The sequence below is a fragment of the Schistocerca gregaria genome, chromosome 1 (assembly GCF_023897955.1).
Source record: "Schistocerca gregaria isolate iqSchGreg1 chromosome 1, iqSchGreg1.2, whole genome shotgun sequence".
Taxonomy (NCBI): Eukaryota; Metazoa; Arthropoda; class Insecta; order Orthoptera; family Acrididae; genus Schistocerca; species Schistocerca gregaria.
The window spans coordinates 410,707,128-410,722,123 of record NC_064920.1 but is presented as its reverse complement, the minus strand read 5'-3'; the positions used below and the strand labels follow the sequence as shown (position 1 = coordinate 410,722,123).

General features: G+C 39.7%; 1 protein-coding gene across 1 annotated transcript in view; it reads left to right on the top strand.

The window, feature by feature from the left end:
• LOC126349734 (exocyst complex component 8) overlaps window positions 1-14,996 on the top strand; it is a 120,396-nt gene that overhangs the window by 66,549 nt on the left and 38,851 nt on the right. The gene's annotated exons all lie outside the window — the stretch shown is intronic.

Below are 14,996 nucleotides of genomic sequence, written 5' to 3'. Positions count from 1 at the left end.
GCTTCGATGCATGAGCTGTTAAGCTGATTGTGCGATAATTCTCGCACTTGTCAGCTCTTGCCGTCTTCGGAATTGGATGGATGATGCTTTTCCGAAAGTCAGATGGTATGTCGCCAGACTCATATATTCTGCACACCAACGTGAATAGTCGTTTTGTTGCCACTTCCCCTAATGATTTTAGAAATTCTGATGGAATGTTATCTATCCCTTCTGCCTTATTTGACCGTAAGTCCTCCAAAGCTCTTTTAAATTCCGATTCTAATACTGGATCCCCTATCTATTCTAAATCGACTCCTGTTTCTTCTTCTATCACATCAGACAAATCTTCACCCTCATAGAGGCTTTCAATGTATTCTTTCCACCTATCTGCTCTCTCCTCTGCATTTAACAGTGGAATTCCCGTTGCACTCTTAATGTTACCACCATTGCTTTTAATGTCACCAAAGGCTGTTTTGACTTTCCTGTATGCTGAGTCTGTCCTTCCGACAATCATATCTTTTTCGATGTCTTCACATTTTTCCTGCAGCCATTTCGTCTTAGCTTCCCTGCAGTTCCTATTTATTTCATTCCTCAGCGACTTGTATTTCTGTATTCCTGATTTTCCCGGAACATGTTTGTACTTCCTCCTTTCATCAATCAACTGAAGTATTTCTTCTGTTACCCATGGTTTCTTCGCAGCTACCTTCTCTGTACCTATGTTTTCCTTCCCAACTTCTGTGATGGCCCTTTTTAGAGACGTCCATTCCTCTTCAACTGTGTTGCCTACTGCGCTATTCCTTATTGCTGTATCTATAGCGTTAGAGAACTTCAAACGTATCTCGTCATTCCTTAGAACTTCCGTATCTCACTTCTTAGCGTATCGATTCTTCCTGACTAATGTCTTGAACTTCAGCCTACTCTTCATCACTACTAAATTGTGATCTGAGGTTATACATATTTTGAAAAGCAATGGTCCCATAACACTCCCCTGTGGCACGCAAGATGTTACTTTACCGTCTGTAGACGTCTCTCCATTGAGAACAACGTGCTGTGTTCTGATTGCTAAAAACTCTTCAATCCAGCCACACACTGGTCTGATATTCCATAAGCTCTTACTTTGTTTATCAGGTGACAGTGCGGAACTGTATCGAATGCCTTCCGGAAGTCAAGGAAAATGGCATCTACCTGGAAGCCTGCATCTAATATGTTCTGGGTCTCATGAATAAATAAAGCGAGTTGGGTCTTGCATGATCACTGTTTCCGGAGTCCATGTTGGTTCCTACAGAGTAGATTCTGGGTTTTCAGAAATGACATGATACGCTAGCAAAAAACATGTTCTAAAATTCTACAACAGATTAGTGTCAGAGATATAGGCCTATAGTTTTTTTGCATCTGCTCGACGACCCTTCTTAAAGTCTGGGACTACCTGTGCTCTTTTCCAATCATTTGGAACCTTCCGTTCCTCTAGAGACTTGCGGTACACGGCTGTTAGTAGGGGGCAAGTTCTTTCACGTACTCTGTGTAGAATCGAATTGGTATCCCGTCAGGTCCAGTGGACTTTCCTCTGCTGAGTGATTTCAGTTGCTTTTCTATTCCTTGGACACTTATTTCGATGTCACCCATTTTTTCGTTCGCGCGAGGATTTAGAGAAGGAACTGCAGTGCGGACTTCCTCTGTGAAACAGCTTTGGAAAAAGGTGTTTAGTATTTCAGCTTTATACGTGTCATCCTCTGTTACAATGCCATCATCATCCCAGTGTGCCTGGATATGCTGTTTCGATCCACTTACTGATTTAACGTAAGACGACAACTTCCTAGTATTTTCTGGCAAGTCGGTACATAGAATTTTACTTTCGAATTCACTGAACGCTTCATGCACAGCCCTACTTATGTTAACTTTGACATAGTTTAGCTTCTGTTTGTCTGAGAGGTTTTGGCTGTGTTTAAACTTGCAGTGAAGCTCTCTTTGCTTTTGCAGTAGTTTCCTAACTTTGTGGTTCATGGTGTGGGTTTCTGTAGTCATGTCCTAGTTCATGAACCACGGGCAACGTATGAGTGGCCAAGTAAGTGGTCCCGACAGTCGGGGTACCAGTTACTTTGGAATAAGGCTGGACATCTCGGACATATTCTGAGTCGTCATCACCTTTGTGCTCATACAGCAAAGACTACCAAATCCACCGGTTAGTCCCTCAACCGTTAGAGGTAAAACCCAGTGGGACTCAGAGCAAGTAAGGCTACTTTAAATATGATGCTGGCAACAAACAGAGCAAAATACCTCGGACCTTTGGAGGTGACGGAGTCCCACCTCTAACTGACAAACCAGGGACTCCTAAGATACGACTTGGCAAACAAATGGTAATGAGATGGGGAGCTATTAATATCAATGGGGGCTACTCTGGGAAGAAGGTAGAGGTGGCAGAGGCTGTAAGTGAGATGGGGCTGGATGTTTTAGCTGTTAGTGACATTCGGGTAAGGGGTGAGAAAGGAGAGGAAGTGGGAGAATATAAGGTCTATCTGTCAGGAGTCAAAGCAGGAATAGCACAATGGGGTATAGGGCTTTACATCAGGAAAGAAATGGGACCCAGAATAGTTGCAATAAGGTATGTAAACGAACGACTGATGTGGATAGATTTGACAGTGTCTAGCAAGAAAATTAGGTTTGTGTCAGTATATTCGCATTGTGAAGGGACAGATCAAGATAAGATGGATAGTTTTTATGAGGCACTCAGCGATGTAGTTGTTAGAGTAAAGGACAAAGACAGTGTTCTGCTCATGGGTGATTTTAATGCCAGGATTGGAAATCGAACAGAAGGGTATGAAAAGGTTATGGGTAAATTTGGAGAGGATATGGAGGCCAACAGGAACGGGAAACAACTCTTGGATTTCTCTGCCAGTATGGACTTAGTAATCACAACTCCATTTTTAAACATAAGAACATTCACCAGTATACTTGGGAAGGCCGGGGAACCAGATCTGTCATTGACTGTATAATAACAGATCAGGAATTCAGGAAGGCTGTGAGGGACACGCTTGTATTCAAGGGATTCTTTGATGACACTGATCATTATTAAATCTGCAGTGAAATTGGGATTGTGCAGGAAGTCAGGTCCATATGTAGGGGGATAAGAGTGGAGAAACTTCAGGATAAGGAAATCAGGCACAAGTACATAACAGCGATCTCAGAAAGGTACCAGTTAGTTGAATGTAGTCAATTATAGTCATTGGAAAAGGAATGGACAAGGTACAGGGACACAGTACTAGAAGTGGCTAAGGAATGTCGTGGAACAGTTGTGTGTAAAGGTAGGATAAAGCAAACAGCTTGGTGGAATGACACAGTCAAGGCAGCCTGTAAAAGGAAAAAGAAGGTGTATCAAAAATGGCTACGTACTAGAACTCAGGTAGACAGAGAAAGTTATGTTGAAGAAAGAAACAAAGCCAAACAGATAATTGCAGCATCCAAGAATAAATCTTGGGAAGACTTTGGAAACAGGTTGGAGACTTTGGGTCAAGCTGCAGGAAAACCATTCTGGAGTGTAATTGGCAGTCTTCGAAATTGAGGTAAGAAGGAAATGACAAGTATTTTGGACAGGTCAGGAAAACTGCTGGTGAATCCTGTTGATGCCTTGGGCAGATGGAGGGAATATTTTGAAGAGTTGCTCAATTTAGGTGAAAATATGATCAGTAATGTTTCAGATTTCGATATACAATGGGATAGGAATGATGATGGAAATAGGATCACATTTGAGGAAGTGGAGAAAATGGTCAGTAGATTGCAGTGCATTAAAACGACTGGGGTGGATGAAATTAAGTCAGAACTCATCAAATACAATGGAATGTCAGGTCTTAAATGGCTACACAGGATAATTGAAATGGCCTGGGAGCTGGGACAGGTTCCATCAGACTGGACAAAAGCAGTAATCACACCAATCTTTAAACGTGGAAACAGAAAAGATTGTAACAACTACAGAGGTATCTCTCTAATCAGCATTGTGGGTAAAATCTTCTCAGGTATTGTTGAAAGGAAAGTGCGAGTATTGGTTGAGGACAAATTGAATGAAAATTAGTGTGGGTTTAGGCCTTTTAGAGGTTGTCAGGACCAGATCTTTACCGTACGGCAAATAATGGAGAAGTGTTATGAGTGTAACAGGGAATTGTATCTATGCTTTATAGATCTAGAAAAGACATATGACCGGGTTCCTAGGAGGAAGTTATTGTCTGTTCTACGAGATTATGGAATAGGAGGCAAACTGTTGCAAGCAATTAAAGGTCTTAACAGAGATAGGCAGGCAGCAGTTAGAGTTAGCGGTAAATTGAGTTCATGGTTCAGAGTAGTTTCAGGGGTAAGACAAGGTTGCAACCTGTCTCCACTATTGTTCATATTATTTATATATCATATGTTGAAAACAATAGACTGGCTGGGTGAGATTAAGATATGTGAACACAAAATAAGCAGTCTTGCATATGCGGATGACTTAGTTGTGACGGCAGATTCGATTGAAAGTTTGCAAAGTAATATTTCAGAGCTAGATCAGAAATGTAAAGACTATGGTATGAAGATTATCATCTCCAAAACGAAAGTAATGTCAGTGGGAAAGAAATATAAATGGATTGAGTGCCAAATAGGAAGAACAAAGTTAGAACAGGTGGATGGTTTCAAGTACTTAGGATGCATATTCTCACAGAATGCAACATAGTGAAAGAACTGGAAGTGAGGTGTAGCAAAACTAATGCAGTGAGCGCTCAGCTACGATCTACTCTCTTCTGCAAGAAGGAAGTCAGTACCAAGACTAAGTTATCTGTGCACCGTTCTATCTTTCGACCAACTTTGTTGGATGGGAGCGAAAGCTGGGTGGATTCAGGTTACCCTATCAATAAGGTTGAGGTTACAGATATGAAAGTAGCTAGAATGCAGGTACTAGTAGATGGGAACAATGGCAGGAGGGTGTCCACAATGAGGAAATCAAAGAAAAACTGGGAACGAACTCTATAGATGTAGCAGTCAGGGTGAACAGGCTTAGATGGTGGGGTCATGTTACACGCATGGGAGAAGCAAGGTTACCCAAGAGACTCATGGGTTCAGCAGTAGAGGGTAGAAGGAGTCGGGGCAGACCAAATAGAAGGTACCTGGATTCGGTTAAGAATGATTTTGAAGTAATAGGTTTAACATCAGAAGAGGCACCAATCTTAGCAATGAATAGGGGATCGTGGAGGAATTTTATAAGGGGGCTATGCTCCAGACTGAGCGCTGAAAGGCATAATCAGTCTTAAATGATGATGATGATGATGATGATGATGATCCTAACTTTGTTGTTGAACCATGGTGGGTTTTTTCCATCCCTCACAGTTTTACTTGGCACGTACCTGTCTAAAACGCATTTTACAATTGGCTGAACTTTTTCCATAAACACTGAACATTGTCAGTTTCGGAACAGAAATTTTCATTTTGATCTGTTAGGTGCTTTGAAATCTGCCTCCTATTACTCTTGCTAAACAGATATACCTTTCTCCCTTTTTTATATTCCTATTTACTTCCATATCCAGGGATGCTGCAATGGCCTTATGATCACTGATTCCTTGTTCTGCACTTACAGAGTCAAAAAGTTCGGGTCTGTTTGTTATCAGTAGGTCCAAGATGTTATCTCCACAAGTCGGTTCTCTCTATAAGCCAACAAGCATTCCAAAATGGTTCTGCAAAGTTTATGGTCACTTGTTACCATGGGAATAGTCTTAAGCCAAGTTGAGAATGCCTGTGACGGAGCGGATTGGTTTTCTGCATGTGCGCGACACTGTGATGTCATCTGTTTAGTGTGGGCATCCATGCCCTGCCAATTACAGTGCTGGTGCACTAACTTTTTAGTGCAAACAATTCTCCAATATCGTTGATGAAGCAGTTGTAACACATCCTTCTGCAACACTGTGGGAATAAGCACACGTGATTGTCCGCTGTCATTTTGAACTAAAATCACACACTGTTGAACTGAAAGGTTATGTTGACATGCAAAATGTTGGTGCACAACTGAGTTGTGTATACTATTCAGTGAACAAGGCCAAGACATGTGAATTTAACGCAACAACTTAATCTTGAGAGTACGGGCTGCTTCCATGGCCTGTGCTATTTTTTGTAGTGCAACAGAAAAGATTCCAGCAATTCAGAGTCCTGTGCATTGATTTGGCAACAAGATGCGGCAGATGCAGCAGAATCAGAGTCGTGGCCAATCGGAAGGCGAGACAGGGCTTTTGCATTGCCATTCTTCACTGTAGGTCTGTACACAATTTCATACAGACATTGCAAAAGCAACAAAGCCCAACATTGCAGTTTTTGAGCAATGCATGTAGGAACTGGCTTTGACAGATGAAAGGACTGTAAAGGCTTGTGATCTGTACTAAATAGAACTTTCGAGCAAATAGATAGTAATAGAATTTTGTCACACCACATACAATAGCAGGAGCTGCTTTTTCAATCTGCAAATAATCGATCTAAAGTTTTTGTTTACAACTTTGAGGCAAAAGCAGTGGGTATGTTATGGGCATCAATTCTGTGTGAAAGCACAGCCCCAATACAGTAGAAAGAAGCATTGACTTGCAAAACTACTGGCTTGGCTTGGTCAAAATGCACTAAAAATCTGTCACTGAGCCCAGCATTTTTGAGTTTTTCAAATGCATCTTGACACTCTTTGGTCCACACAAAAGGCACATTTTTCAGATGCAAGTGATGTGATGGAGCCCCCATCTGAGCGGCATTCTGTATGAATCAAATGTAGTTTGTCATCTCACTTAGTACTGACTGCAGTTCAGACACATTGCGAGGAACAGGCAGATCATGGATCACAAGCAAATGAGACTGGAGGGGTTGCACACTGTGACTGTTCATCACGTGACTTAAGTACTGTAGTTCAGTTTGAAAAAAAAAAAGTCACACTTTTCGAGAAGACACTTGAGTCCTGCTTCTGACACCACTCGAAGAAGAGTACTCAAATTGGTGATGTGTTCCTTTGGTGTTTGACATGAGATGACAGTATCATCAAGGTCTTTTGAAAAAAAAATGGCACTTTTGCCATCTGCTGTTCGAAAAAAATGGCAGATGCAGAAGCTCTGCCGAAGAGCAAATGTAAATACTTGAGAAGTCCTAAGTATTTACTCACAACAAACACTTACTGTGATTCTTCATCCAATGTAATTTGCAAGTAGGCTTCATGCAAATCTGTCTTAGAAAAGTAATGTCCTGCACCAAGCCTGCCCATGAGTTCCTCAGTGCGAGGTAACAGTTAAGTGTCAACTACTGTCTGTGGGTTGACTGTAGACTTAAAGTCAACACAAATGCAAATGCAGCTAGGAGGCTTTGGCAAGAAAATGAGAGGACTTGCCCAGTGACTAGCTTGAGTGGGAGCACTTACACCATTACCTTGCAACTCCTTCAATTCACTGGCTACTTTGTTTCTTAAAGCAACTGGAACGGGGCAGGCCCGGAAAAACTTAGGCTGTGCCTTGTCTTTCAGTGTAACAGGTGTTACAGACTTATTAGCTTTTTCCCATTCCTTCTGAAAATAGTTCAGGAAATTATTTAAGCAAGCTAGCTACATTGTCTTTTGGTTCAAAAGCAGACACTGAAAATACATTTTCTTGGATGCTAAGTCCAAACAAATCAAAGGCACCTGAACCAAATATGTTCTCACTGTATCTTGATGTCAACATAGTAAAATTCACTGTCCTAGTGTGAGATTTGTAAGTGGCAGGCAAACTACACTGTCCAAGCACTGGAGTTTCCTGTTTGTTGTAAGCAGTGAGGTGCCATGCACACGTGGGTTCTTATTCCATCCTTGTCGCCACTGTAGATTCTTGTACCACAAGGAAGCAAGGGCGAGATTGTTGTTATGGGTGGCTGGTATCCTCTTTCTATAACACATGTGGATTAATACGGTTCTTTATTTACTTAACTTGAATAGAGTCCATGTTTTGTGGTAAAAGTTCATCAGTAGTAGTCATCCTGCTGACTAATATATCGATAAAACTAGCCCCACTATAGTCACTAATCTGGTTGCTCTGTACTGTCGTAGCCTGATACGAACTAAACCCGCTCTCTCTCTCTCTCTCTCTCTCTCTCTCTCTCTCTCTCTCTCTCTCTCTCTCTCTCTCTCTCTCTCTCACACACACACACACACACACACACACACACACACACACACACACACACATCCAGTTTGCATCTGTCGGTTTATGCACAGATCGAGTTTAGTTCGTCACAGGCTATGGCAGTACGTAGCAACCAGATTAGTGACTATAGCAGGACTAGTTTTATTGAGTTTACAAGTGTCTGCAAGAGGACTATTACTGATGATCTTGTACCACAAAACATGCACTCTATTCAAGTTAAGTAACAGCTTTCTGTTCATGTAAATAAAGAACCTATTAATCTACGTGTACTTTTGTGTTTTAGAAAGAGAATACCCGCCATGATAACAACATCCTCTTCCTTGCTTCCTTGTGGAACAAGACTATCCAGATTTGAACCATGGACATGTCAAAAGTGTACAGAATACTAATTCAGTGGAAAAAGAAAGGAGGGAGAAGCGAGACAAGGCTCATTGATCACTAAAACTACTCACAGTGCTAACTCTTGTGTTCTTCTTTATTTTCACAAAAAATGCTGTTAGCGGTATCATTACTGCGTCTCCATTGAAGGCTTTCACCAGAAAATGCCAGAGAAGTTAATGGGCTTTCAGTATTGGTATGTACATCTCGGGACCTGGGCCTTCGTGAAACTGTTTTCAATGTACCTCTTCCTACTTCTTGAACTGATGGATCCCAGGTCACTACAAAGAACATTATCTGAATCCTCTGTATGCTCCAGTATCTTCACATGGAGATGTTACCATTTTCTTGGTTTTTGTAACACATATTTTATTTTTTGTTTAATTTGTATAAAATAATGAGTGACAAAGTAAAAAAGTACCTGCTTTCTCATTTGCATTTGCCTTGTATTTAAGAATATGCATGTTGCACTGAGATGAGAGTTGTGGATTAGACACTTTGATATATAAAGACTAAGGGGTAGATGGATACTTTACGAACGAAATAGGCATTGACCAGTGGACAAGCATGTAGAAGTGGTAAATTGGTCAACCTTTGTACAAAATGTTTTTTCAGAGCTAAGACACACACACACAGAGCATGCATACGTTTAAAGTTATCTCCTGATTCTGCACTATTACCTGACTGGCTGCAGCTTCAGGCGATAATGGTTACGTGAGCTTGAAGTTTGTGTGTATGTTTTCAGTATTGAAGGTGGACTTGGTGTAAAAGGTAAACAATTTATTAACCCTTTGATTTGCCTATCCAATGTCCATTACCTCCTTTATTTGATGACTAGTGAGCTATCCTTATAACTTGTAGTCCGTATTGGATTCTCCAGACCCCCCCCCCCCCCCCCCCCACCACACACACATCACATAAGAAAAAAAAGTTGAAATACCCAGAAGGGAAGGAGAAAACAAACTGAAACTTCATTAGTTGAGAAGGAGCACATCTTATTTACACTGCCTGACAAAAACAGTGAAGCACCCATAAGGGGACAAAGAAATGGAGTGAAACTAAACTGGTTGAGAGACTATGTGACATTATTTCTGTGAGTACAAAGTTGAGTCAAATTTATAAAGACCTTGGTAGTATGACCCCACTTATCAGTAGGACATTGCTGCCCTTCTGACCTGGATGAATGCACTTATTTGGTTGGAAAGGGTGTCACAAAGCTGTTGTATCCTCCCCGGAGGCAAGCTGGCACACATTGTTGTAATTAGTCCTTGATATCCTTTATATTGGCACTGGGCCAGTGTTGATGCCTGAGCTGGTCCTGTTCATGATCTGTTGGGCACACATCTGGGTCTCTTGCTGGCCATGAGAGTGCCTCAGCATCACGCAGACAGCTCATAGAGACACCTGCTATGTGTGAATGAGGATTGTCCCATTGAAAAATGGCACCACAATCATATTGCATGAGAGGTAGCACTCTAGGATGCAGGATGTCCTTGATGTGCTCTTGTGCCATACCAGCGGAAACCTGTGTGGTCATCGCTGATGGCCCCCAACACAATAACATCAAGAGTAACACCACTGTACCTCACCAAATCGTTGCACGAATGGGGCCTCTTCCCATATTGTCTTTCTGCTAGCTGATGTTGATCTTCAGGGATAGTGCAGAACCGTGATCCATTGCTGAACACCAAGTAATGCCATTCATCAGCAGTCTCTCTCTTCCTGGTCATGGCAGCACTCCAAATGCAGCAATTTGTGTTGTAATTTTAATGGCAGTATATGCATGGGCAGGAGTTTCCTAGCTGCCTGCTGCTAGTCTCTGACCAGTTATGTGTGACAGCACAGAGAATGTTTGAGGAAGTCCGTTACTAGTTCTTACATGAGAGACACATGTGCACATTATTGTGATCCTTCCTTATGGAGTAGAGAAACGATCGAATGAAACCTTGGACATTCCCTTGCAGTCCACAACTGTTACATCCAAATGCCCCATAAATCTGGATATTGCACAATTTGACCAATTGTCCAAAGCCTGTCACATCCTGGTTATGCTGTCTTGCTCCAGTATGCAGCATCTCTGTGTCCATCACAGTGATCGCTCAACCTCACACCTCTTTTATAACCTACCATGCATGGTAACAACACTAAACATGAAGAACACTAATGCACTCTCATGATCGATCTTACCTTTTGAGTGAATTTCAGCACTATAATAATTTATGTACCCACTAAGGGTGAGTAAATGTACTAAGTTAAACTGACAAATAAAACAATGAAAACTCCAGGTTGAAATATCAGCATTATAAAGAAATTATAGACTTCTGTTCACCATAAAGATTACATGTTGTTTCTCAGACAGACAGAACAACAGGACTGTTACATGTTTAGCTTTTGGCCAAAGCCTTCTTCAGGAAAGAAAACACACACACACATTTTCATTCACATAAGCAAACACCCCTCATGTGCACATGACTGCCACCCCTTTCAGCTCTGACTGGAGAGCCATTCTGATCTGAATTGCTGGAGGTTGCAGTTGTGTGTATGAGAGGTGTGCTTGCTTGTGTGAATGAATATGTGTGTGTGTGTGTGTGTGTCTGTGTGTGTGTGTGTGTGTGTGTGTGTTTGTTTACTTTTCTAAAGAAAGGTTTGTCCGGAAGCTAAATGTGTAAAAGTTTTCCATTGTGCCTGTCCGCAACTCAACAAATCATCTCTTGTTAAATTGACATTCCAACCATGTCTTCTCGGTCCTTAACTTATGTCTGGCAGTGTATATATATATATATATATATATATATATATATATATGTAACAAATAATTCTTTGCCTGGCATGAAATACAGTGCTGTATTCCACCTCTCCACACTGGTTTCCCTTTTTTTTTTTTTGAAAATAAAAATGCACTTATATTACAACGTACTATATGTTTGCTCATTACACTCTGTCCAGTTTTTTCTTCTCCTCTTCAATGAGTAAATTCAATCCATTTAGTGTCATTTTGAATGTGTTGGAAAATACCAGTCTATAGCTGGTGTAACTCCTTGGACACCAAAGATTTTCCAGCTATAAATTTCTGTATGTATGGGAACAGGAGGAGGTAAAAGGGTGCCAAATCTGATTGAATATAGAAGATGTTCAACAATCCAGCTTTAAAATAATTCTCTTTTCCTATTGCCAAATCATGTTTGTGTATAAGGTCTATTGGTCTTATCAAATGAGATACTTTTTCTTTTGTATTCCGGACCTCTTCTAGTGTCGTTTTTTATCCACTCACTCCAAATACTTAGTGGTACTCACCAGTTAGTGTTTTAACATTTGCAAGATAATCAGTAAGAGGAATGCCTTTAATATTCCAGAAACTATTGGCTGTGAGCTTTCCAACAGACTTCGCCTTTTTTGGAGTAGGATAATTGACTTCCATCAACTGCTTTGATTGCTGTTCTGTTTCTGGTGGGAAGTGGGCAAACATTGTCTCATCTGTATTAACGTATCTTCACACAAAGGTAGTGAGATTTATTTTAAATTTATTAATTTCTAACAGAGAAATTTGTTATTGTATTTAATTTGGTGAGTGGTTGACCACGTAGCTCCAGTTTTTCACAAAGCTGTCACATATTTATGTCTTGTTGTAAAATGTATGATACTATTTAAGTGTTTTCTTCTTTTGTTGTAACTTCAATGTGTTGCCCACTTCACTTAGTGTGCTTTCTCTTCTCCATAGCCGGGTAAATTAGGTCTTGATTTATGGTATTTTGTCTTGTGACCTATTTCTCATAACTTTAATGGCTAAATGTCCAGTACCTTATTGTGCACTTGCTTTATGTTTTCATATGTGGTTGCAGTTTTGGACTGTTTTTGTATGGATCATCTTCAAGATAAGTATGGCCATGTTTGAGTTCAGCTGACCATTTCTTAAATGTTGGAAATGTAAGTGAGGTGTCTTCAGATGAATTTTCGTTAGTGACAAACTGTCCAAAATTATTAATTTTGTGATAACATGACATTTTAGTTTATACATTTTGTGGGGTGGCAGAGATAATAATAATTTAGTAAGTTTATGGTTGGTTGTTATTCAGTTCACCATCTTTCTCACACGAGTTTATGGATAGCCAGGAAATGAAGGGAAACATACTGACCTTTGTTTCCAGTCTACATGGTCACATTCTGGTCCAGCCCACTGAAAGAAAAGTTTCTATTCTCCTTCTACTTAGCGGGATGAGGACTATGATTTTAAATGAAAATATAAACTTCTATTTGATACTTATATTGAGTGAAGTTTCTCATGTACAACACTTGGAATTCACAATATTCAACTGAAAATAAATCTTTCTATTCTAACAAAACAATTAGCAGTTCAGAGGTGACCTCTATGGTATGTTCCTACCAGATTATCTTTCGCCCTGACTAATAATAAAAGTTTGAAATGAATGTTCAAAATTAATGCTCGCCATAAAAGTGGAAATAATGGTCATCACTTGCCAAGCGGATTTGTAATTCTCACGGACAGCACACTAACAGTTACCTTGGTGAATTCTAAGCAATCGAGGATGGTGTACAGTCCTCGCGAGTTCACTATCCATTTTTACCACAAATATGTGATCCGTCACAGTCTGGCTCTGACGTCATTCAGGGAAGAGCACAATCGGATGTTTAACAGACATGGATATTACAGTGGCTGAGTGCGAAATGAACCTTACTACTGCCTCTCAGGCTTTATTTATTTAGGTGCCGGAGTGAACTACCGAGGAAACATATGTTGTTTATGGCTTTCTGCGTACTGCAGCAGTGTCTGAATGACTGCTTTCTTGGACACATCATCTTTAATAACATAGTTATAAATTAATTTAGAAACTTCTTAATTTTTAAATGTATTCAAATAAGTTATTTGAAAGCCCAGAAAAAGTTTCAGCTTGCTTGCATGGTAATTTTGCCTTCTAGAATTTTTACACTGGAACTAATGGTAGATTGTTACCTCTGGACCATACTTTTACTAGAACTTTTATTGGCTGTTATTAATACTACAACTCTAAAATTTAGTATAGCTCTATTAATTGGTAGGTTTTATCACCTGCTTTAAACAAAATTTTCTGTCATTAAAATTATGGGTACTTAATTTACTACAATTGGGTATATTTTAGTTACAAAATTAGTTTTTACTTAATTACTGAAAACTATAAGAGGTAGTTTAATGAGGTCTCTCAGTTGTGATTTTTAGGGTGAGCCAAATTTTTACATTTCTTCCAAAATTTAGTGCCTTTGATTTTTCCTAAAATGTTGATTCTGGTGTTAATTTTTTGTTCTATGGGTTTGAAATTTGCACCACTTATTTATAAGGTCTATATGCACATTCTAACCAAATTCTGCCTTTCTAGCTTTATTTTTCTCTTAAAATGGCCATTTTACGCAAACTATTAAGTCTAGGTACATAAAACTTTATGTATAGAACATTATTATTCTAAACTATATTTTAACAAATTTTTCAATGTAAATTTTGATTTTTAATTCATACTTAATTGTGATGCAATACTTGCACGCTACACACAACGCGTTAAGGTGATGTGGCGCTACTATCAGTGACCTGGGATAAGTCCCAGCGCACTTGCTTGCCTCTGTTTCTGCCACATGATACAGCGCTTGCTTTGCTTCAGTTTGACTGCAAAATGCACACTGTTAATTAAGAAAGGGAATAAAGAAATCTTCTGCAGATTTTATTTCATTCATATAAATACCAACTGTGTGGCAAGCTGAGAGCCCTTTACTTTATCATTTTATGTTCTTACCCTAGTGTTGTGCAGATTTTTGAGATACCTCAAATTATGAATTATGTATGTGCGGAGAATAAGTAAATGTAGTCGTATTAACCATGGGTAGTGTGGTCATCATTATGTCTCATGAATGTAATTATTAGTGGCTCTTAAAAATTGTGTGAAACAGTTGTCAGATCTTACCGACCAGTGAGAAATTTGGATTCAATACGGGTGGAACATGAAGAAAGTTATAAAACTAAGTAATAATAATGACTATATAAGAGTAGATAACTTTTCATGTAACAGAAGAGGACTTGATCAACAGACAGGCTCATAGACAGGGCAATAAAATTCTTACTTTTTGAGCATAGTTCTTCAGAGCTCTTTATCTATCCCTGGTCTCTCTCTCTCTCTCTCTCTCTCTCTCTCTCTCTCTCTCTCTCTCTCTCTCTCTCTCTCTTTCCTCTTCTCCACCTATCTCTCTCATCCTTTCATACTTGTGTGGAATTATTCCTCATTGGAGAGTTTCCTACACTTGGTGGTAGCCAGTATGAATTTCTGCCAGGATTCTTATTGAAAACGTGCATTTTTAGTGGAATTAAAATTCCTCAAGAGTGATGTTGCCCTAATAAGAAACTGTGTCCAGATATTGAAGAAGAAATTTCTGGTATTTGTTTGATGAGTGTGGTTTTATGAAGAATTTCAAAATATTTCTCCTAATATCTAGCATTTATTTGACATCCTC